The sequence below is a fragment of the Molossus molossus genome, unplaced genomic scaffold (assembly GCF_014108415.1).
Source record: "Molossus molossus isolate mMolMol1 unplaced genomic scaffold, mMolMol1.p scaffold_m16_p_3, whole genome shotgun sequence".
NCBI lineage: Eukaryota > Metazoa > Chordata > Mammalia > Chiroptera > Molossidae > Molossus > Molossus molossus.
In genome coordinates, this window is record NW_023425366.1 from 52,074,548 (window position 1) to 52,099,260 (window position 24,713).

General features: G+C 43.9%; 1 protein-coding gene across 6 annotated transcripts in view; it reads left to right on the forward strand.

The window, feature by feature from the left end:
• Positions 1 to 24,367, forward strand: part of AGGF1 (angiogenic factor with G-patch and FHA domains 1) — a 119,790-nt gene extending 95,423 nt beyond the window's left edge. For 3 of the 6 annotated variants that reach the window (XR_004961640.1, XR_004961641.1, XR_004961643.1), the window contains 3 exons: positions 19,499 to 19,688; positions 24,048 to 24,156; positions 24,251 to 24,366. The gene's annotated coding sequence lies outside the window, so the exon portion shown is untranslated. Of the gene's footprint in view, positions 1 to 19,498; positions 19,689 to 24,047; positions 24,157 to 24,250 lie in introns of all 6 variants that reach the window. The other 3 variants (XR_004961642.1, XR_004961644.1, XR_004961639.1) reach the window with 2 other exon arrangements.
• Positions 24,368 to 24,713: the final 346 nt, after the last annotated feature.

Below are 24,713 nucleotides of genomic sequence, written 5' to 3' on the forward strand. Positions count from 1 at the left end.
CTGCCTTTTCTTTTTACACAATTTCCTATTTTTCATTATATTTTTTATTCCTTATTTTATCTTGTAAATTATTTAAGACATACTGTACAATGCCATCTGTAGCCCTGGCCGGTTTGTGTCAGTGGTTAGAGTGTCGGCCCGCAGACCAATGAGTCTCTAGTTCGATTCCGGCCAAGGGCACGTACCTTGGTTAGGGTTTGTCCCTGGCCCTGGTTGGGTCATGAGGAAGGCAACCAGTTGGTGTGGCTCTATCACATCGATGTTTCTCTCTGTCTCTCTGTCTCTCCCTTCTTTCCACTCTATCTGATGATAAACAGAAGTATCCTCAGGTGAGGAAAAAAATAAATAAATAAATAAATAAAATGTCATCTATAGATTGATCTACTTTCTCTACTTCTGGATGCATTACTTCTGTTAATTTCATGATCTGACCCTCAAGATGGCTTCCTCCTATGGTTTGTAATTTTTATTATGAAATTATTTTCAGCAGGGATTTTTCCCTCCGGAGAAGAACTGTGTGCCTTCACTGTTCCTTCGCTGTGTCTGCAAGTTTGCTTCTGTAGGAGTCCTAGAGATATCACTGGTTTCCAACCATTATGCTTCTTCTCAGCTGGGTATTTCTACTTCACAATGAAAGTTCAGAACTCATGTCAATGTATAGCGCAGGCTTGGTTTTACGTTTTTTATGGATGAACTTTTTTCCACCTATAGCCTGAGGATGAAGGAGCTTGTCTGATCCTGATTTTGCCAACAGCATAGACCCCAAGAATCCAGGTTGTTCAGAGTGCTCAATGCAGTTGCCTTTCTTGCTCACACCAGAGACATCATCTTATTGGCCTTGCAAGGGTGTTAAAATCCCAGGAGCCCCTGGGTCCTAGAACAGGTCCAAACCTTGCATGGGCTACAGTGGCATCAGCCCTGAGTTACTGCTCAGCCTCTGAGTTCCTTCTTTGGTTCTGGAATCTAAAGAGTTCCCTTTCTTTCTGTCAAGAAAACACACACACACACACACACACATACACGTCCATTGTTTTGCTCATTGTTTCTCTGTAGTAGTAGCTGAAGGGGATATTCTGCATCATTGCAGCCCACTGAATTGCTCAGCTCCTCCACATAGTTGATGTATAATTTTAAAATAATAAAAGGTAAAATGCACAACAAAGATAAAACATTTGGGAATCTGTAATGCTGAGTCACAATGCATCAAAATATGCAAAGAAAACTGTTAGAAACACAATAGTAATGGAGGCTTTAACATGCTACCTTGTGACTTTGCCAAATCAAGAAAGGAAAAATTAAGCATAGAGATCATGGGAGAGGGGAGCTAAGATGTATTTGAAGCCTGGAGACTTGAATGTGGGGAGATCTGGGCGTGGCGGCACCCTAGGAGACTTTGGGCAACACAAGCCTATTGGAAATTGGGATATTGGGATAAAGACCCAAAGAGGTGGGAGAAGTCCTAAAAAAATGAGGCAAGATGCCCTAAGCGTCACCCACTTCAAAATGCCTCACTGAGAAACGGAGGAAGAAGTTCCCATTCCATCTTCCTGCACCTCTTAAGATCAGAGAATTCTCGTTCTCTAATCAGCCTGGTACCATTATTGCTCTGTGTCTTGAGCCGGCCTTGTTGGCTGGGCTGGGAGCCTCAGTGCTAGATGTAGATCGTTTCTGTGGGGAAAATGTGTCCAGATAGCAACGAACTGATTTACAAAGAAAGTTTCGAAACCTAACCTGTTATATGCCAGCCAGGGATTCCCGGGGCGTATAAATCTTTGTAACAATGAGCTATGTTATAATGGAAATATTTTCTCAGATATAATTTTTAATCTATAGGCAATATCAGTCATTAAAACACACTGTTCATTCCTGGGGCCCATAAGTGGAGGATGTTATGGAGAAATTGGAAAGGAGCCAGGGGAGACAAGGTAAATGATGAAAGGTTTCTGAAAAACAGCCCTTCAGGGAAACGTCTACGCTCATGCAGAGAAGAGAGGTGTGAGTAGACCAAACATCAGTCTTCAGACCATGAAGGGATGTGACATTATTGACATCACGTCTTTTTTCCTCCATGTCCATGAGGGTGATATAAGAGAAAATGAGTTTAAACTACAGCAGAAGGAATTCAGGCTAGTTAGATGTCCCAGCCTGAGGATTAGAACCCATTCTGAAGTCGCCAAGCCTCAATCTCACCGGGTAGGTCATTCTGGAGGTTTTTCAAGCTCTCTGGTTAGGGATGGGCAAAGTTCACACAGATGTGGTCACCTGCCTGTGATTGTTTGAATATAATATTATTTGAGAAGCTGATGAGTTCTGCCTAAAGACAGAAAGTGTTTCAGGGCTACAAAGAAGGCAAGTATGATGTTGCCTCACATGGAAAAAGTCCAGATGAGAAATCTCAGCCTTTTGTCCATGATTTGACGAAGCTTCTTCGAAGGGCTTGGAGCTGCGGGAGTCCGGTGTTGTCAGCCCCATCACCCTGAGGAACAGGCGGGCCACATCTCAGGGCGTGGGTGTGGTTCTGGCCATCAGTGTGTTTTCAGGGGCTGTTGACAAACCGCAGATGCCTCCAGAGGAGGGTAACTGAGATGGAAACTGGAAACTGGGTCGAAGGAGAAGCAGTTGAAGGAACTGTGTGTGTTGGCCTGGAGAAGATAAGCCTGGAGGAGTGGGAGGTGTGGGAGGGCAATGACGGGAAGCTGTTTTCAAATATGTGAAGTGCTGGCAGGTGGAAGAGATTAGAACTGTGCTGTGCAGCTCCACGGGGCAAACACAGAGCCATAGAGTACAGGGTACAGGGACAGGGTGTCAGCTGGAAAGAAGGAAGCATTTTATAATGCCTAGAGATAAAGCCGACTTCGATGCCTAGTGATGCAGGAAGTGTTTATGCAAAGACTAGATGAATATCTCACAAGAATGCTGGCGGGATCATTTCTGGCCCCTTTCTTTCTGGTGTGCCTAATCAAGAGAAACTTCTTGGAGAGAGAAACGACCCAGCAGTAAACCTCTTTGTCCTGGTGCTCAGGGAAGGCCGCTGGGCGGTCTGAACCGCTAGAGGGAGTCGGGACAGCAACATCGCAGAGCCTTCGAAGAGCAGCTGTGTGGGGCCTGGCTCCTTTCTCTGTGATTCTGCTGCTTTCCATGTCTCCTCCATACATTTTTCTTGGATGCTTACATTTGAATAAACTCTTTAATGTCCGAGGGGCCGCTGTACATCCAGGGGCACAATCACTGCTGTTTGTACTTTGTTTAGTGCTCAATTTATGAATTATATAAAAATTAAAACACTCCTTATACAACTAAAAAAAGGAAACCTTATGAATGAATATAATGAATATGACATTTCCCATACATTTAAACGTTAATTTACAACTTATTGATTCTCCTAAAATCACAAGTATCTGATTTTTTTAAATGTTACAAATGCCTTAAAACATGGACACACACAAATGGATCATCATGATGATTGCAGCACTCACTATTCCATTTCAACTTAAGGTGTAATAAGGTACTTATAATTACATTTATATCTTCTTTATTACTCTACTTTTATTAGATATTCTCATACTCTCCTGAGGGTATAGTATCTTTAAAATATATGTTTGTTTGTTTGTTTGTTTTACCTTCCTAGTCATATAGCAATTTTCTCAAACTCAAAGGCAAAAATTGTCATCTCTGAGTAGCTCAGGTTGGAGGTGCTAGATTTTAAACTTTCTTACAAATATATAAAACCTTGCCATGGACTTAAAATTCTAGAGAGCTAATCAATTAAGCTTTTAAATACAAGGTTATGTTTTGGTGTCTGAAAGTGGAGGGCTGCTGTAACAAATATATAAGACAGTGCAGTGGCTTGGACCTGGCTGCAGGCTGGAAACATTTTGAGGCGCATGATAGACAAAGCCTCAGCTGCGTTGATCAGACTGTTTGGAAATTCAGACTTGGAGGGTGCTGCCAGGAGGGCTCAAGAAGAAATATGTTATTGGAAACTAGAAAAAGAGGGTTTCTTGCCGGGAAGTAACAGAAAGCTTATCAAAATTGTGTCCTGCAAGTGTATGAAAAGCAGAACAAGTAAGTGATGAACTTGGTTATCTAGTTAGGATTTCCCAGCAAAGTGTTAAAGATGCCACCTGGTTTCTTCTCGGTGTATATAATCAAGTACAAGAGGAGAGAGAGAAATCGAGGGGAGAACTGTTAAAAAGGAACCATTGGCCGGTATGGCTCAGTTGGTAGGAGCATCATCCTGTACACTGAAAGGTCTTGGGTTTGATTACATTCAGGGCATGTACCTAGGTTGCAGGTTTGATCCCTGGCCCTGGTTGGGGCAGGTACGGGAGGCAACTGATTGATTTTTCTTTCACATCGATGTTTGTTTCTCTTTTTCTCTCTCCCTCCCTTCCTTCCCCTCTCTCTAAAAATCAATGAAAATTTCCTCGGGTGAGGAAGTAAAAAAAGAAAAGGAACCAATATTTGATGATTTTGAAAATTCTCAGTCTCTCCAGATAGCAAAAGATGTTAAATGTAAGAAATGACTTTCGAGCATGTAGCACAGAGATAAACGCTGGCCTAGAGAAATAGCCAAGCAGTGATTATACAAGTTTTTGTTAAAACCTCAAGAAGATCAAAGGATCAGAATAGTATTCAGTCACACAAAGAACCCTCTCCAGAGATTAATGGTGTGCTTGGTACAACTTATCAAATAAGGCCTTTTGGAAGTTTAAGTTGTCCTTAACGATCTCCGCATCTTCACCCTGGATAAAGGCACTCCCATCTCAGAAAGAACTGGGGATGTTGCTTTTGTATAAAGGGAAATTAACAGGAGACCCACAGAGTATTTAAGAAATTTATTTCAGCAAAAGCACTGCCAGCTGAAACCGAAAGGGACAGAAAGAGTGCAAGATGAAGGAAGGCTACTGGATCTCCAAAATTCTGGCAGGAAACAGGAGGGTACACCTGCTCAGCAGTGAGCACCTGCTACGGCTCATGAAAAAGGAGAAATGACTCAGAAGGCAGAACCAGAGCTATTGTAGATTATTCCCAGGTCCTGGAATTTAATCAAGGAACAGGCAGGAGTTTGCTAAGCTGAATTTCAAAACTAGTTTGGAGTAGGAAGCTCTTTTTACCTTCCAATCCTCTCCCTCTCCCCTTTTAAATGGAATGTCTGTAACTATTTTACTACACTTGTTCCCCCATTGTGTGTTGGGTGTGTTAGGAGTCAAATAGCTTGTCTTTCGTTTTATAGATTGAGACCACAGGGTTGGGCAAAAGTAGGTTTACAGTTGTGAGTACTCAAAACACAGGGTTTATTCTTGTATTATTATTTATTACTTATTATATTATTTTCCATACAAACAATTGTAAACCTACTTTTGTCCCCCCATGTGAATGATGTGAAATAAAGGTCTAAGTTCACGTTTTTCATGGGGATATGAAATAGTCCTGGCACAATTTACTGAACAATGACTGTACATTCTATTGAATTATTTTGGCACTTTTGTTAAAAATTAATTGACCATAATGCAAAGGTTTATACTGGGACCTCATTCTCATTCATTGATTTATATGTCCTGGCATCAGTACTACACTGTATTGATTTATTGGCTTTATAGTAAATTTTCAAATCAAGTAATATAAGTCTTCCAACTTTATTCTTAAAAAATCCTGCTAGAATTGTGATAGGGATTGTGTTGAATATATAGATCAATTGTTGAATAAATAGATCAATTTGGGGAGAACTTCCATCTTGACAATATTGATCTTCCAGTCCATAAATGGAACTGTCTCTCCATTTATTTGAATATTCATTGCTTTCTCTTAGTATGTTTTATAATTTTTAGTGTACTAGTCTTGCACTTCTTTTATTAAATTTATTCCTAAGTGTTTTATTCTGTGTGCTTTGTGAATAGACTTTAAAAATTTTTCATTTATGGATTTGTCATTGCTAGTATAGAAATACAATTAACTTTTAAATATTAATCTTGTATCCCACAACCTTGCTAAACTCATTTATTAGTTCTAGTCATTTTGTATGTGGATTCCTTGGGATTTTCTCTTCATGGGATGATTTCATCTATGAATATAGACAGTTGTACCACTTCCTTTACCCCTATGAACCCTTGTATCTTACACCCTGCATTGGTCAGACCCTCTCTTGGATCATAGTGCACCACCTTTGTGAACATGTGGGGTGGACTCTTCCAGACATGTTTGCTGGAGGCATCACAGCAGAGCTTATGATGGACTGAGCCACGTCCTGCAGCCACCAGGTTTCAAGGTAGCCGAGGGAGCATTGCCATGCACTTTGCCAGCATCCGTACACGCTCGTGTCACAGTGTCTCTCGCTTCTGCTTTCTAGAAGTCTGGAGAGCCTGCTCAGCTACATGTAGGCACAGCCCATACTTTTAAGGCAGTTAACATCCTTGGGTTGGAGGCAGCCCTGACCCAGTGAGCATAGGCGTTCAGGGGCAAATGGCCCACTCTTCCCATCCTGCAGGACATAGAATGCAGAGGGGGCCTTCTACATGGTTCGTCAGGGCGCCCGATGGGATGGAAATCCAGTGGTTCACAGCTGTAACCTGCTCATTTATTGACTTTTTCCCTTCCCTCTTTTCTTCCCATCTGTTTTCTAACATTAGCTCCCCACTAAAGTCCTGTCTCAGGGTCTGCTTTCAGAAAAACCTAAACTAAGACAGGCATCATATTTGGTCTCTTGACAAACGGCTATGACCATGGAATAGCCATCAGGAGAGTGAGGGGGGATGGCAGTGACATCGTGTAAAACAATGCAAGTAGAGAGGAAACAGGGAAAAGAAAAAACTTACAGAAGAATTCATAGTCATCTTTAAATACCTGGGAAACATTCATATAGAAGAAGAGACATAGGCATTAATTGAGCATCTAGTTTATGTCCTAGCTATCACTCAGTATGCTAACACACATGTTATCTTATTCCATCCTTACAACAACTCAGGGAGGTAATGACTATCTTTATTTTTCAAATGCCAAAACAGAGAACAGAGAGTTTAAGGAGCATGCCCAAGGTCCAAAGCTAGCCAGTATTGGAACCGAGATTCAAATCCAAATCTGCATGCCCTGCAACTTGTCCCTTTCTGCTGTCCTGTGTGTGTTGCACTGAAGGGCAAGACTGGGACCAACAGAAAGACATTCTGAGTCTGCATAATTGTGTTACACAATTGCAGGGCATGGCAGGGATTGTCTGGCAAATAGGAATGTGCAGATGTAATACACCTGACATTCTCATTCATTCCCTCTCTCCTCTCCCCTCCCCTCCCCTCCCCTCCCCTCCTCTTCTCCTCTCCTCTCTCAGCTACCTGAAAGCAGAAAGCCCAGTAGATGGTTCTGGAAAGGTCCTTGTGGATGCAGAGCCACCAGATAGAAGGTGCCTGGATCCACAGGGTGTAGGGTGGAATAGAGCACCCTGTGTGTTGACCACACTGGACTGGGACATGAGCAATCAATGAATATACATTGGATTAAGCCACTGAGATTTTGGGATTGTCATACAACTGGCATTCCCTAGGAAGCCACAAACTTCCTGTCTCAGAAAGTGCACAGAGTGATTAAATGTTCAACTGTCCAGGCTGTTGTAAAGAGGTTTTTGGGAGAGTAGATTAGGCATGTACATACATTCTCTCCTTTAGGCCTACAATATGCTTTATCATACTCATATTATATATGAAGAAAGTAAGGCACAGAGAAGTTGGATTACTTGCCAAAGGTCACACAGCAAGCAGGGGTAGAGCCAGATACCTTTCTTACTCCCGTCAGTCACCTTACTCTTAACCAGTACTCCTCACTTTCTCTAAAGCAGGCATAATAATTTGAAGTCTTGGGGACTGGATTGGTTTTGTCCATGCAGGGATTTTTTGTTTGTTTGTTTGTTTTAAAATTTCAGACTCTACTTAAAAATTAAAAGATTTTACATAAAAATTCTGTTTCCTAACTTCTGTTGAAAATTCAGAAGTTATGACAAAATTGGCTTCTAAGTCATCATGGCAACAAGCAGCTGGGTGGAGCTGAGGAGTGACGTAAACTGTCCCTCATTTATATGTTGTTATCCAGCTCTGGGAACTTCTGATTTTGTGAACCCTGAATGGCTCCATCTAAAGCCAATTCTCCCCAGGTATAGAGCACAATGTTGGGCATACAGTAGAGACTCAACAGATGTTTAGGAAATGAATGAACAAAACCAAACCTGAATTCTCTCACCCTCTCCTCCTTCCTCCAGCTCTCCTCTCTGTGGCTGGGAACCAATGAATCTGTCTCACTAATGGGTAGCACACAAGACTGATTTCCCTTTTCTTCCAAGCAGCCAGGACCCAGGGTACAGGTACCTACAAATGCTGTGCCTGACTTGGGCTCACGCTGGCATTTTTATAATAACTGAAAATGTTTGCTTGTATATAACCAGCTTTTACTCGGAAGAATTGGCCAAAGCTGGTGGTGCAAATGGCCACGAGGGTGCATTGGTTCTGTCTTACATTAGGTTGTGCACAATGGACTCTTTGTAAAGTCCTTAGAGCAGGGTGTAGACAGGCAGGCGTGCCCTGCTCCCAGCATTGGAGACTCGCCCACTACAGTGTCAAGATGGACGGGCACAATTTTAATCCTCCTGGTTTAGAGCAGCCACAGACTGCTGGACTTACATGTGGGCATGTAAGCCTTGCACGGGGGAAGCATTTCTCCCAGGCTTGTGAGCAAAGCTCATCTGGAGTGCAGGTCTGGGGCATGGCCTGGATCAGCAGCTGTGACGCACACAGTATAAGCTCCAAAAGCTCTCTGATCCCCTTAAGCAGAGTCCAAGCCTGTCCATCCCCACCCCCTACCTACCCTGTCCTCCCAGCCCAGACCTGGGACACCACTACCTTTCTCTGCAGAGCTGGTGTGTTGGCATCAAGAAGGGGAAGGGGAATGCAATCTCCTGCTTATTTTCTTGCAGGAGAAAGGGGTCTCTCAGACCTTCACTTCTGAGCCCCCTCTTGTGTAAGCAAATTGGATTGCTCAAAGCAGCACCATTCAGTCTGGGGCAATCCCCCTCCCCCTCACACTTCCCATCCCTAACTCCATTGAATTTGCTAAACCTGGAAGCATTTTTGGTGTGAAGGGGCTAGAGGTGGGTGGGAATGTTGGGGGCATCTAGTGGGTAGAGGCCAGGGATGCTGCTGGACATCCTGCAATGAATAGGACAGCCCCACAACAAAGATTACCCACCCCAAAATGTCTGTAGCTGAGATTGAGAAACCCTGGCTTAAAAGATGGCTTTTTTTTTACTTTTTTAAGCTTCAAAATTATAAAAACCAATTTATTTTATAATCAGAAAAATAAGGACTTTTAAATACAAACAAATGTTGAATTCCCCAAGTATTACTTTATTTTATTATTTATAATAACAGCATTGATACATACAGTAGTAGGTATTCAATACCTGTTTATGCAATGAATGGCATACTGTAGTTGTTTCTCTTATTTAATTTGTTATCAAGTAGTTACTTTCTCTATTGAGGCAGTATACAGCTCTTTTGGGAGAGAGGGAATCGTTCATTCATTCATTCATTCACTTGTTCATTCATTTTTCTGCTTCTGGCTTGAGCACCTTACTCCAGCTGCACTTTGTTTAATAAACATGTCAGATTTGCTAATAAAGTTGATCTCTTTCTTTCTCAACCCTTGTGTTGTTATTTGGGTGGATTTGACTTGATAAATTTCTAATCCATCTGTATAAAAACCAGATTTGATATTGATATTGATAATAGCCATAAAGATGTTTTTTTTACTGAGAAATTAAGATATTGTAATTGAAAAATTGTTATATATCTCTCTCTCGAATCAAAAGACCTCAAAGTTAAGAATTTTTTATTGTCGCCCTGGCCAGTTTGGCTCAGCGGTTGAGCGTTGGCCTGTGGATCAGAGAGTCCTGGGTTCGGTCCCTGCTAGGGGCACGTACCACAAAAAAAAAAAAAAAGAAAGAAAATAATTTTTTATTGTCCAAACTGGGTGACCAGGCAGAACTATGACTCATTTCTGGTCTTCTTTGGCACCCACCGAAATTGCTTGATGGCCCCTGTGGCCTATGGACTTTGCTTTTTTCCTATAGCCAATGGTTTCTTTATGGCATTATTACCACCTGGAATTCTATCAAATATTGTTTGCTTGATTTATTGTCTTTTTTCTCTTCCAGATGTGAGTTCTCTTAAGGGCAAGGACCTTGTTCTTGCTTATTCACTGCTGTATTCTCAGTATCTAGAATGATGTCTGGCACATGGAAGGCATTTAATAAACATTTGTTGGATGAATGGCAGAGCAGAGAGGCCCAGAGAATGGGGGATCTGCCTAATATTATAGAGCTCCATCAGGAGAACCAGCCATATGACTTGGTCTAAGCCCTCTCCTTTGGCCTACCCCAGCACTGCACCTTGCCTCAATACACAACGGGGTTTGCTATCCTAGCACTGAAGGGTTGCCCAAGGAGACCGAGGAACACAAGGGTGCAGTATGCAACCCTCATTTCCCAGATGGGAGGGGCTGCTGTAGGGGTGATCTTGTGAAGTGGCACATAGGGTGACCAACCTGGTTTTCCAGGGATCAAGGGATCTCCTGGGATGTGGGACTTTCAGTCTAAAAGGGGGAAAGTCTCAATTAAACCGGGATGAATTGGTCACCCTATGTGATAACAACATTCAGTGAAAATGATTGGTGCCCTACAGTGGATAATTCCTCTGGGAAATGCTTTCAAGTGCTAGGGAATCATCACTTTTAGTAGTTGACAGGAGAGACCTTAATGATCATTGAGCCCAGAAGTTGTAGGCTCGTATGCCTGCATAAAGCTGTAAGAAATGGGGACTATGCTCTGGCCGGTTTGGCTCAGCAGTTGGAGCGTCGGCCCACGGGCCAGAGAGTCCCAGGTTCGGTTCCCGCTAAGGGCACGTACCAAAAAAAAGAAAAGAAATGGGGACTATGGGAAGGAATATTTGCCCCTTGTGAAAGGATGTGGCCACACTCAACTTGAGGTGGTGAATGGTAACCTGTGGGAATAAAAGCCCATGTGGCCAGATAGGCCCATTTTTCAAGAGAAGCCTAAAATCTGTGAATTCGTGTGTGTGTGTGTGTGTGTGTGTGTGTGTGTGATTTCAAAACATTGGCAACTATTTTTTAAAAATGTAAACATTATGCAATGTAACACAATGTAACTGTTGGCCTAGACCATGGATTGGCAATAGCTGATCTAGTCACACAGGGGGAAACTGAAGAACAGAATATAGTGAGTACAGAGCTAGAAGTGAAGGACCCAGACCTCTTGACCAAGGAGCTTCAATTTAAAAAAGTTTCTATAAAGATTAGTTAACTTGGGCCCTGGCCGGTTTGGCTCAGCGGTTAGAGCGTCCGCCTGCGGTCCGGAGAGACCCGGGTTCGGTTCCCGCTAAGGGCACGTACCTCGGTTGCAGTTTGTCCCCGGCCCTGGTTGGTTGTGCGGGTGGCAGCCACTCGATGTGTCCCTTTCACGTTGATGTTTCTCTCTCTCTCTCTTCCTCTCTCTCCCTCCCACTCTGTCTGTACAAAAAATGGAAAAATGTTCTCAAATGAGGATAAAAAAAAAAAAAGATTAGTTAACTTGGAAGGGGAAGAAGGACTTATAAAGGTAAAAATAATAATTGAGCACTTATGCTTCAGACAATTACTGAATAATTTTAGTGTATATAGTCACACTCAATTTTTCCAACCCTTAGAGTATGTTACTTCATTTCTCTGTGCCTATTTCCTTGTTTGAAAAATGAAAATAGTAGTAGGTAATTCATGCAGTGGGAAGGATTAAAGGAATCTACTCATATGAAGTGCATAGAACCAGATGGTAAGCTTGTGTTGGCTTTCATTGTCATCGCTGTCGGTGTTGTCAGTCATCCTCATTGTACATATAAAGAAACTGATTTCTCAGAGGTTACCTAACTTGCCCAGGATTGTAGCAATAAACCAGAACCAAGAGTTGAACACTGATTGTCTGATTATAATTACAGGGGTCTTTTCCTGTATCCCCCCTTCCTATACCACTAGGCTGGTGTTATGAATTCAAGATAAGAAAAACAAAAATGGCTCATTTTTCTCTTTTGGTAATTATTGAACAGACAGTCAAGGTCAGAAGTTAAGTTCTCTGATTATTTTCCTACCAGAGATAAACCAAGTATTATCTGCAATGATGGAAGAGAAAACATTACACAAATAGAAATGGTGGCAAATAAAAATAATTTCTCCTTGGGCATTCATTATGTAATTTGGAGGGGGGGGGCAGCTAATTTATCTTTCTAATTTTGTTTTGCTTAAACTGATTTTAAAATTATTTTGTTTACCCTGAGCACCCTGATTAACATAACAGCAGGGAGAGGTGGCCCAGAAACATCTTGGGTGGTAGAGGGAAGGTATCTTGAGATTTGGGAGAATTCCCATGGATAATTTTCATGTAGCTTTGGAAAGGTAGAAGGTTGATAGATTGAAAATGCTCTGAGTATAAATAATTATTGTGATTTGTTGTTGGGAGTGTTTAAAAATGTATAAGGCTATGGATTACAGACCCTGAGAGTTGTTCCCCAAGCTCATTTCTTGTTTGTCTTTAAGTATGGAGAGTTCAGACAGTCAGGGTAGGTAAGTCCAACAAGGAGATGAAAAAGAAGGGCTAGCTGAAGTCACCCTAGGAGTTTCCTCTCATTAGATATCCAACAAAGATTAAATGCCTGTTATGCACCTTGAATATGCCAGGAGCTGAGGATACCAAGATGAATAAACTCATTGTCTTACCACAGTCTGTTAAGGAAAACAGATTTGTAAACAGAGGCATCATAGACCAGAGGATAAGGGTTATAAAAAAGATAGGATCAGAGTTGAGGGAGCAGAGAAGCATGGCAGCTCCATTCTTCACTGTCACTCTGCCTTGCTGTCGTATGGGGGTGGGAGCGCAGGGAACCCCTGCAGGCTGGCTGCTGCTGGTTCTGCCAAAGAGAGGCCGTGGTGACCGGCTGGAGGAAAGGGAAGAGGGAAAAGTCAGGGTATCTCTTTCATTTCTTCTCTGCCTTGAGTCTTCAAAGTCTCAATGCATCTGGGTGTCCACCATGACTCCATCCTCTACCTGGCATGCCCAGCGGGGTCCAGCTTCAGCAGGGTGGTCATTTCCCCTGGGCTCTGGGAACCTTTTCCCATTGTCCCTCCAGCCTAGGAGTGGTAGCAGCTGCTTGCCGGTAATGATCTCTGGTTTGCCTCACTGTGTCCTGGTTGGTGGCTTAGTTTTTCCATCACTTGTGAAATCATACCCCTACCCTACCTTCACAATATTTGAATACAGAATGTAGTTTCTGTTTCTGAGTGAGCTCTGATAGATACCATCCATGAAAGCTGATACCTGAGCTGGTTCTTAAAGGGAGAGAAGACATTTGCTAGGTAGAGATCCAGGGAAGATTGTGTCCCAAGTACACTTAGAGGTGTGAGACATGTGTGGGGATCCAGGAGGGACAGAACACCCCAGCAATGGGGAGCCCCTAAAGATGTCCAGAAAGGGAATAAAGTATTCAGGTATTTTAGAAAACTCCTCTAATTCTCCTCAGTACAGACTGATTTTAAAAAAAAAGACCAAGGTGGGCATGAAACCTATTAATAGACAATCACGAGGATTCACTCCAGAAGCCATTGAGACTTTAACAATAAATAACAGCTTCATGAGTAGATATTGAGAGGACACGCCCTAGATATTATACTCTTAATTAACTCTAAGAAAAGAAATTTCTTATTTCCTGGCATACAGTAGGTGCAGTAAGTACTTGTTGAATGCATTAATATTCTAATAACTTATTTACATTATAAAACCTCAGTTGTGCGCTTTCTTCCCCACATTTGTTTCTCCTCGCCCAGACTCCTAGGTGCCGTGACCTGTCCTGTGGAACCTGCACGAGGTCTGCAGGTTTCTGCCTCCTCTTTTCAGGCCAGCATGGGGGTTCAGACAACTCCAGAGCAGCATTTTCTCTATTCTCTCTATTTAATGTTCCTCCCCATTAGAGCCATTCAATCAGCAGATATTTTCTAAGCACTTATACATCAATAGTTGACATGTTTATAATAGCACTTAACACATGTCAGGCTCAATGCTAAACACTTGCCATGTGTTTGTCTCAACCCTTATAACGGCTTCGTGAAAAGGTGCCACTTTTGCCCTTGTTTTATAGATATGCACAGAGGAAGACACACCGAGGCTGAGTAACTTTTTAAGGTCAGCCAGCTAGTAAGTGGCGGAGTTGGGATTCATACCCTGACTCAGGAGCCCAGGTTCTGAGACACTAGGCTGCCCTGCCTAGCACTGTGTGGGATATGAAGAAATGTAAGACAGATCTGTGGGGAGGAAAGACGTGAATACATAAAGAGTAAACCTTGATGCTAAAACATGTATAGTAATTCAAGACAACAGACGACAAGCTGCCACAAACCAGAATGACTATTGACAATATGAATGTTAGGGGTGATGGGAGTGGGGCCATTCCAGAGTGGAGTAATCAAAGGAGGCTTAAGGAAGAGGTAGGGTTTGGCTTGTGGTTTTCTTACGCCTTGAGGAGACATGCTGAATTCCTTTGAAACAATGCAGGAACAACCTGGAGGTCACTAGTGGGATGTCACAAATTACAGCAAGAAATGAAAGAACTTGATACAACTATTTATTTGTAACTTTCTGCATTTTTATTATGTTAAAATTAAAATAATTACATCTAAAATAAAACCATTGAAGTTTTTAATCTATTTGAATTATTTTTGAAAAATGTTAGCAAATTATCCCAATAACGTTTATTGATATTCTATTCTCCCCCCTCCCACAATTTAAATGAACATATCTATAGATACTTGGGTCAGTTCTGGTCCTTTTTTTCTGCTTTCCAGCCCTGGGAACAACTGAACACTCTTATCAGTGCTAATATCTTTTGTTTTGTACGCAGTGAATACTGTCTTGTCTCTTTTTTCTCTCTCCCTACTTCCCTCATCCCCATTCTCTTTCTCTTCCCCTCCCCCCTTTCTTTTTCTCTTTTTCCTCCAATGATGTGTTAAATCTAATGTTTTCCAAGCCAGCCCCCTTTCCCCACCAAATCATCTTGATGTATCTTTGTGTTTAATAAGAATATTCATTTTCTTTCTCTCTCAAATGTATTGAGGAATAATTGAAAAATATAATTATATATATTTAAAACATACCATGTAATGATTTGATATACATACATGTTGTAGAATGATCACCAAGATCAATTTCATTAACACTGTTATCACCTGTGAGAATATTCATGATTTTAATATTGAAGTCATGTTTAGTTGGGGAGAATAATATAGGAACAGAAATATCGAAGCTAATGGGAGGTTATCCCATTGCCATTCAATAATTCAGTGCCCTGATTTTACCAATGAGTAGAGAGAAAGTGAGTCACTCTTTTAAATTCCGGGGGTCTAATTTATAAATTGCCTTTCTCAGGGTACACGTGTATAGGTGGTCCCCAAAGAATTATTAACCATTCACAATAGTTCTTAGTAGTAATTGACTTACTCCCCAAAATTGATTCCCATGTTTGCTTTAACCAGACCTAAGGACTAAATATACTTGACTTCAAATAAAGAAGACAGGTTAAAAGGGAGCATTAACATGACTCATGGGAAACTTACTTTAAAATGATTTCTGTCTTACCTTTCAAACTAGCCATCTACCCACGAGGCAGGTGTATAAATAAACACCAAGAGAAAGACAAACAGAATACTTTCAATTCTGGTAGGCATGTGGGTCAGGAATAAAATCATGAGGACCCCAAAGGAATGCAGCAACTTAGGAGAGGGCACTGGAGATTCAGCCTGCACAGTGTCCCCCCGCCCCTTAGTTGAATGTGTCTCCACGTTTCTTTGGGCTTTTGAGAGATTTTGCTTTTGTTTCTTCAGGGCTAGGATTCCTACATAGGCTGTTCACATGGCTCAGTTTAAATAATGGACCAGAACATTTTGCAAAGGCTGACATGCTTGATAAATTTAAGGTGTTACTGTGCTTCTAAAAGTATAAATATATTTGGCTATCAACTGAAATCTGTTTGTTGATAGTGGGACTTTGGAAAACAAAGTCATTTCCCCTCAACCACTATTAACCATTTGGTACAAAATTTTCCATTCACAGTTTGTAAAACAAAAACTCTCACAAGGATATAATAAGGAGTTTCTTTCCCCCACTGCCTTGGGTCAGGCCCAAGGACTGGGAAAGCAGCTGTTTCGCAAAAGCTGTCCTCTCTCCTTTACCCCCCGTTGGCCGGCAGATTAATAAGGCTTAATGTCATCCAGTTTTTTAGTGAGGAATTAATAAACCATAGTCTCATAGCACATTGTGTAGATGATTATGGTAGGTGGACTCACATTTTCAGAACTCCATCCACAGTTTTACCAGCACAGCTTCTTTCGCACTTCTGGCTCTCCCCACTGACCATGTGGCCTTGCGGTCCCATGGCCTTGTGTCTTCTTCTTTGTACTCTGGTGTCATCTGTTAAGGACACTGAAGGTCAACCTCTAATCTCCTTTCTAGTAAATAAGTTGTCTGCATGGCCAGGATGGCTCTCTAAATAGCTCAATGCCATGAAATCAGGTGGAAAGCTAACATGAGAGTCCTTGCAGGAGGAAGAGGGAGAGGATAGCACATGGGTTGACTCGGTTGACTTCCAGTTAAAATAATCGGCATGTAGTGCTTCCTACCTTTGTAAGAATGATGCTTTCAAAACCAGCTGACGCTGTGGGACCTAATTCCAACTCTTCTACAAACTGGTTGGTGGGCAATGGTAAGTTAGGTAGTGTCTGTATCTTGGGCCCCTTGTTTTCATAATGGGACTAGTAATGTGTGTGTTACAACTATCTCATGGTGTTATTCTAAAAGTTGTATGTAATAGTAAATGTGATAGGGCTTGTACAGTGCAAAACACTTGTGTTCTTTTAAGTATGATGCCTTTTGACTTATTCACTTTGAAAAAAAAAAAGGTAAGTGTCTTGAAAACCAGAGGTCTATGCCATAGGTTAACTTCTACTTCCTTAGCCCTACACCCAACTCTTCCAGTTTGTATCTACCAAAAAAAAAAAAAAAAGTCTAGAATGGAGGGAAAACCAAACATCTCCCAACTTTGAAGTCAACTTGTGGGACCAAATGGTAAGAGATGATATGTACAGTAACCTTACATCCAAGACATTCGTTCCATTGGCTGCTGCTTCATCCCTCATACTCAGAACCCCACCCTCATCCCCAGGCTAGCAGACTCAGACTCCCCAGAATTGTACTGGAGTTAACAATTCACCCCAAGCAGAGTGTGTTGACTGTGTGTGTGTGTGTGTGTGTGTGTGTGTGTGTGTGTAAGGCACAGGTAACTCTGAGGGGGAGGGACATGGCAGCGTGACTTGAGAGTGTCAGAAGTTATCTAGGCAAAGTGGCTTTGGGAAGGAAGAGACAGAGCTTTTGAGAGGTTCAGTAGACCTCTTCCCATATCCGTGAAGTTGGATATTAGCGCTCTTAGTTGACTGCAGGCCTGGTCCTGGGTGAGCCCAATGCAGAGCAGAACAGTGGAATGCCGATGAATGCGTAACAGCTGGTTTGTGGGTGAGGAGCAATAAATAAAGCCCTGACTCGTAGGGGTTACCAAATTCTCTTGTGTAAATACTCCCGCCCACCATGGCTGAGCTAAAGCTACCAGTGTGACGTCATTGAACACGTTGTTGGGAAGAGAGGTGCAGTAACACACCGTGTGTAGTATTCTCCCCATAGAGAGCCAATGGACGTAAATAACTCCAAGTGCATACGTAAGAGTAAGTAACGAAATGATTAGGAAGTGATGTGATTTAAGTATTGATTACCTTTATTTTCAAAATAATTTATTTTATTTTAGGTCTATATAATTTAACTTTTAATAATGGCAGTGTTTAACAACCATCTGGCAAAATTCCCGAGATTTTTGACACTCAGCTCTTGTGAGCCAGTGCAAGCTGGCTCCAGCATAACCCGGCTCCACAGGAGAAGAACCATGTGCTCAGTGCGTTAGGGGAAAAGCCAACCTCTAAGGTAGCAGTTCTCAACCAGTGGGTTGTGACCCCTTTGCGGGTTGAACAGCCCTTTCACAGGGGTTGCCTAAAACATAACAGTAGCAAAATTACAGTTATAAAGTAGCAACAAAAATAATTTTATGGTTGGAGGTCACCACAACATGAGGAACTGTATTAAACGATTGCAGGATTAGGAAGGTTGAGAACCACTGCTAAGGCGTGTTCAAGGCTCCTGCCTCCTACTTTTCCCTCCCGTAGCAGGAGAGGAGCCTAAAATGGGTCTGAGACAAACAGCTGAGCTGCTTTATCACAACAGCAAAGAATAAAACAAAACCCCAAACCTTTACCCTGCTGGCATAGCATTTCCGTTTCACTTTGTGCTTGACCCATATCCACCTAACCGCTAGAAGATCTGGGTGGAAAGGGTCATGGGAAGAGTAAGTTTTGAGATGCAAGGAAGATGAGAGCTTGGATAGTGTCAAAACAGACAGGGGTAATCATCAAAAGTTCTAGGAGCCACCTGTGGCATTCGGATGCCGGAGGCTTAGCTTGGGGAGAGGAAGCAGGACAGATGATGGGAGGAAACCAACTCCTCACACTTCTCAATTCTGCCCTGGGCCAGTTCTGGCTCAATCTCTGGACGGTATTCCTTCATGAGATTCTTATGTTAAAGGAAAAAACCTTCTGTGGTCTCAGAAACACATCTTATAAAATAGGTCGTCCAGAATCGAGGCCACAGAGCTGTCCTCTGCAGCCGTAATGGGCCACAAAATGAGAAGGGCCCGAGGTGGAGATGCTACCAAACCCTGCCCCACTGCGCACACAGGGCAAAGAAAATGACCTCCTGCTATTTCAGTCCATTATCAATCCAATCTGCTGCTTCCTGAGTGGAGCAGAGTTAGAAATCTAGTTCTAAAAATAACACTGTAATTTGTGACCTGGAATAATCACACCTATCTAAAGCCAAGTTAAAGTGTGTGCGTGTGCGCGCGTGTAGGGTGGGTGAGAGAATGAACGCTGCCCTGTGTGCATGTGTAGCAGGAATTTTCTTTCCCATTCCATGTTTTCCTTCCAGGCCGCAGCTGCAGAGCTGAGCGTGGAGGAGGGGAGCCTGCGCCGTGCAGCTCCGCCCTTGGCTGCTTCATGCAGCACTGGAACACCTCTAGGTAGGCAGCCAGGCAGCCAGGAAGTGGTGGGTCTGTGTTTCAAACTTATCAATTATCAATTGGACACCAAAGGTCGCTCTCTTTTCTCTCCTCCCTGCTGCTACTAATCACATCCTTCACAGATCAGACTGGAGATGGCTGGTGTTGGGTCACACTCATGACCGGGACTGTCCCCAGCACAGAGGAGAGTTCCACAAATGCTTGTTGAATGTAGTGATTTCAGAACAAAGTGTAACATCGAAGTGTTTGACTCGCAGCCTGTGAATCAAGAAGAATCTCCACGGTTATCCTCGGTGCAATAGTACTCCCAAGAGTCAAGAAAACCAGATGATGGCAGACACCAGTCCCTGGACCTGGACCAACAGTTATTGGTTTATTCATAAGTGTGGCACTGCTTGTCAACATTCCTCAGTGTGCTTTGAGGTCTGACACCATTTGATGACAAAGGTGTGTTAAATTATACACCAGAGCATGTCTGTTTTTGGCTTTGCGGTACAGGGATGCGTAACACTTGAAGAAAAATCTGAGAGAGGAATAGCTAGATTTACAAAGAGAATTATTTACCATTGGGTTCTTGTAGCTGATCCTATTCCAGAACATGTCTAAAATAGGAATCAACATCGCAAAGCTGATTTGCACACCACTTTTCAGTGGCACATCTAAGTTAAAGGGGCAGCGGAGACAACCATCTATGCTAGCTCTGTCCCCTGCAACGGGGCACTCAGCTCTCCCCTCCTACTTTCTCATTTCTCTTCTCCAGAAAGAGAAACGCCCCCTCAACTTATTCCCAGAAAATCTGGTGAAGGAACAAGCTGGCTCCCCTGAGAAAGGACATTTGAGAGAATATAGGCTGGGGAGGCCGAGGGCATGAGGGGAAGGAATAATGACGTCTGCTAAGTGTGCCACTTGCATGCCCAGGAAACACCCAGCACAGGGAGTGAGGCCCACTTTGGGGGACGGTTTCCCCAGGGCTCCTGCAGAGACTTGAGGGAGAAAGAAACATGGTCCCCACAGTGTCAGAGCCCCACCTGTGTACACAAACCCATTCCCACCACCCAAGGGGGTAAATTGAGCTGCATGTTTGATGATGAGGAAGTGAAGTGGAATGTGAGAATCCTCATTACTGACGTCAAGGTTGCCTTTCATTTTATTTATACCCATGACATTGTGACACAGGATCTAATTTTCCATTGTATTTTTTCCTCTGTTAAGAGCTGAGTGATGACAAGTGAATTTGTGCCTGAGCCTGGAAAACAGTATTTTAAATTTGAAGCCAGCGTCCCTACAGGATTAGTGTCTATTTCCATCTTCCCACCTGCCTGTTCCTCTTTTGAACCTCTGAACTGTCATCAAAAAGGGCAAAGGGAGCACGTTCCCACAGGGCATGTCTGCTGGCGGAGTCAGAGCCCGAGGCCTGCACTTGTCCACTCCCCCCTGGTGACAGGCTGTTCCTTCCTGGCATGGGTGCTGGAGGGAGGCCAGGGAGCAATGAGGCTGCACGGCAGCCTTGGCACAGAGCCCTGGTTGCTGTCTGGGCATGAAGCTGGGCTCTGGCACCAGGAGCGTGGTTCCAGGTCCTTGGCCCAGAACTGCCTGTGCAGGGACCACTCTACTGTTCAGGCCCTGGTGGGCCTCGCTCCTGCCCTCAGGGATTAGGAGCAGAGATGGGTCTGGAAGGAATGGCAGGAGCAATAGGGGATGTTGGAGCAGAGGTAGCTATGTCAGCCTTTGGGGGTGTGCCTCGCATGGAGGAGAGCACGGTGCATGTGTCCAGCACATGGACAGGGCGGTGGGCTTCACCCCAACCTCTTGCTGCTGTGTGACGAGGGCTGCATTCAACCGTATGACCAGTCAGCTTACCTCCGATGGCCTCAAATCCAGACGGAGTCTCTAATGCGTGTCCTCACCCTGAAACGAAAGCTCTGCCTGGGTCCCCCCAGACCCACCACTATTTCAGTAGGACCTCTTGTAGCCCGCTTTTCAACGTCGTTTTTCAGCCTCTGACCCCAGAGAAATCACAACTTCCTTGTACTCAGTTCAGAAGATGTTTGTTGCTCAGGATTCTGATGCAGAGGCCTGATAAGAGAGGCCTAAGGCCTTCACAGTCAGTAAACCAGCAGTCTGAGGATTTAAAAACCAAGAAACACAAGCACAGCCACGCCCTGGGAGGTGGCCCTGTGCCAGCTCCTGTTACCTGAAATCTTCCAGGATATTTAGAAAAGGGTGTCAGTGAGTTTTCTCTACATTTACTTTGGATGTCTTGTTTGTTTTGTTTTGTTTTTGAAACATAGGTTTCCTGAAGCACCGATAAAATCAGATCTGTGTCTTATTGACTATATAGTGGTTCATATGTTGACTTGGTGTTGCCTTCTACTTCTGGGTCACTTTTCTCAGTCCATTCCGGTAACCATAGTACAGAAGACAGTGTGGGAAGCCAGAGCGAACACCTTCCTCGCTGCCCCCCGAGTGTAGGAGTCGCATGGAGATAAAGGGGCTGTCTTCATGCGCCACAGCTTGGGGCCAGGCCTTAGAATTCTACCTGCAACAGTTGACCATAGACCCCATTCTGAGAGCCTGTCTGTTTAATCAGCCTGTCTAAATGCTTCCTGTGGGAAAGTCTATCAAGTGTTTTCTACTGGGTACTGGGGTAGAGGTGGGGGCCAAGGGTGAGGAGGTATGAATGAGACATGGGCCATTTCCATCAGCCAAAAAGTACAGAAGCAACACAAGGCTGCAGGAAGTAAAAGCAGGTGGTGAGGAAACACTGAACGGATCCCATGGCCTTAGGATGTGACTGCATGAGATCTAGGTCCCATACTGGATGCTGGTGTCATTTAGCATCAACCTCTTGAGGTTTGTAACGCATGCAAGAAATTTGTTACCAGCTCTGTGATTTAGGGAAGGTTCTTAACCTTTCTAAGGCTCAGTTTCCATATCTGTGAAAGAGAGGTACTGGGCCTGTCACATAGTTAGTATGGGGGTGATTGATCCAGGACACAAAGCACTCTGCAGCACCCAGCACATAGTGGGGCTTCCGCACCTTCCCCACTAGGACTGGGGCTTGGAGAGCCCCACAGAAGGTCTGCTTTTAAGGCTTAGCCCAGCCAGGTGGTTCCACCTCTCTGAGTTTTCTTTGCGACAAGCTTCAAAGGTTAGGAATATGAATGCTGACCAAACAGATGTGACTGCTGATCATGATGTGGTGTGGAGGGGCAGGTGAGCCCTGGACCTCAGGGATACAGTGTGGGGAGGGGCACTGGCTTTGTGAGCAGGTGTTGGAGGAGAAGAGCTGAGGAGCATGGACTGTGGCCGCTGATCCCCGCTGTGCTCCGAGCTGGAGCTGGTTTAGGGGTGGGGCTGCCCGTGCCAGGACTGTGTTTGCCGTAAGCCTGCCTTGGAGGTTCATGTGAGCCTGATCTTGTCCTGGGGTTGAGGAGGGAACAGTGAGGTATGGTTTATGGTGCACAGCACACATGACCCTCAGCCCCTGTGGCGCCTCCGGCTGCCCCGTCCTCTGGGTGTCGCGTGGGTGTTCCCGTGTGGTGTGAAGACTCGGCTAGGGAAAGCATTGTGTGACACTGTTGTTGAGAGGGTCTCACAGGGCTGTTCCATCAGCCAGCAGGAGAAAAGTAAGTATATTAAAATTTTATTTTTTCTGAGGAAATTGAAATCTAAACATCGTACCCATCTGACCAAGCCTAGGTGGAAAGTGAACCTTGATTCCATAGTAGACATCTGAGACCTGAAAGAGAAGAGTAAGTCCCGGGTTAACAGAGACAAGTAGGCATCCATGCTGGCTTCCGAGTGGTCACAGTCCACTGAGAGGCCGAAAATCTCTTACAGCGAAGAATCTGGGTCTCCTCCTTCACTAAGTTATTTACCCAAGCTACTGATAGACAACTAATTGTTTTAGCTGCTTTTACCGCCTCTGATGGCCTCACCTCTCCCCCCATTTATATGGGGGGTTTCGCAGCAACGGAAAAGGAGGCTGTGACACGGAGTCATGGATGGTCTTCACTCTGGATGGCTTCGCTGTCTTTTATGCTCTCTCTTTCACGCCTGGAGGCAAAAGTACACATAGCTCATGAAGTGCTCTGTGGTCTCCCAACCAGGGTGGCTCATGAGCAGGGTATGGTTAGGAAAAACTGACCAATAGAAAAGCATTGGTTGAGTACCTACTGTGTGGCAAGCACAGTACAAGGCTGTGGGTATACACGGTCCCTGCCTTTATAGAATTCAGAATCTGGTGAAGAAGACAGATTTTAAACAAACACAGCAACTGTTACATAATTTGCAGATTGCGATAATGAATAGCTATTATGAGAAAGAATGAGCTGGGGTCAAGGAAGGTCTCTCTGAGAAGGTGGCGGTTAAGACAAAGCCTAGAACAGTGCTTCTCAAATTTTAATGTGCCTCAGGATCATCTGGAGAGTGTGTTTAAAAAAACAGGTTTCTGGGTCACACCCCCAGAGTTTTTGATTCAGTAGGTCTGAGGTAGGTCCCAAGAATTTGTGTTTCTAATCAGTTGCTGGGTGAAGCCAAGACTGCTTGTTTGGAGCCCACACTTTGCAGATCACGAGCCCAGAGGGTCGGTAGCAAAAGCCAGGTGAGGAGAGTGGGGAAGATCAGCACAGCAGAGGAAGTAGTGTGAGCAAACACCCCAGTGTGGTAAAGATCTGGGGGAGGGGACTTCAGATAATGGAAAGGTCAGTGTGTCTCAAGGCAGTGAATTAGTGGACCAGTGGCTTGAAGTGATGTTAGAGATGATCCTGACCCTTGTCCCTCTCCTGAAACTCCCTCCAACAGAGCCACCAACAGAAGAATGATTCAAGTGACCCTGATGATGCCCTGATGCAACATGGGACTAACAGAACTGAGCTGACCCTGAGATTTTGCGAGGATTTAAAGTGATAAAGTATGTAAGGGGCTGAACACAGAGGAAACGCTCAGTCCGTTCTAGTTTTCTTTCCTCTCTCCATTCCCTGACTTGCAACGTGGTCTTGTCTCAGTTCACTATTTTAGCTATAGGAGAAGATGTTCTTGAACTGGGGTTGAGGTGCTATCCTGTGGCCGCAAGCCAACATAGTTACTGTGGAAGTGATCCATGATACCTCAACTGGGATCCAGTTTCATAGGTAAGAAATCTGGACACCACTCCCAAAGGGCAGGTGTGTGTGTGTGTGTGTGTGTGTGTGTGTGTGTGTGTGTGTTTCTCCATCTTGTGAATTCATAAATGTTACAGGATTTTAAACCAAAGAAAGCATGGGTTGGGATTTTGGAGCCGAAGGGTACAATTGGCATTAGCCAGTTCAATTCAGAGCACATTTATTGAGCGCTCACTCTGCGCCAGGTACAGTGCTAGGTGTAGGGAAGCCAGGTAGGTGATTGAGGCTGGGTCCCTGTGTTCGAGGAGCTCTCAGCCTCCCTGGGAGACAGACGCTTGCATAGCCAGGAGCAGTGGGATAAAAGCCA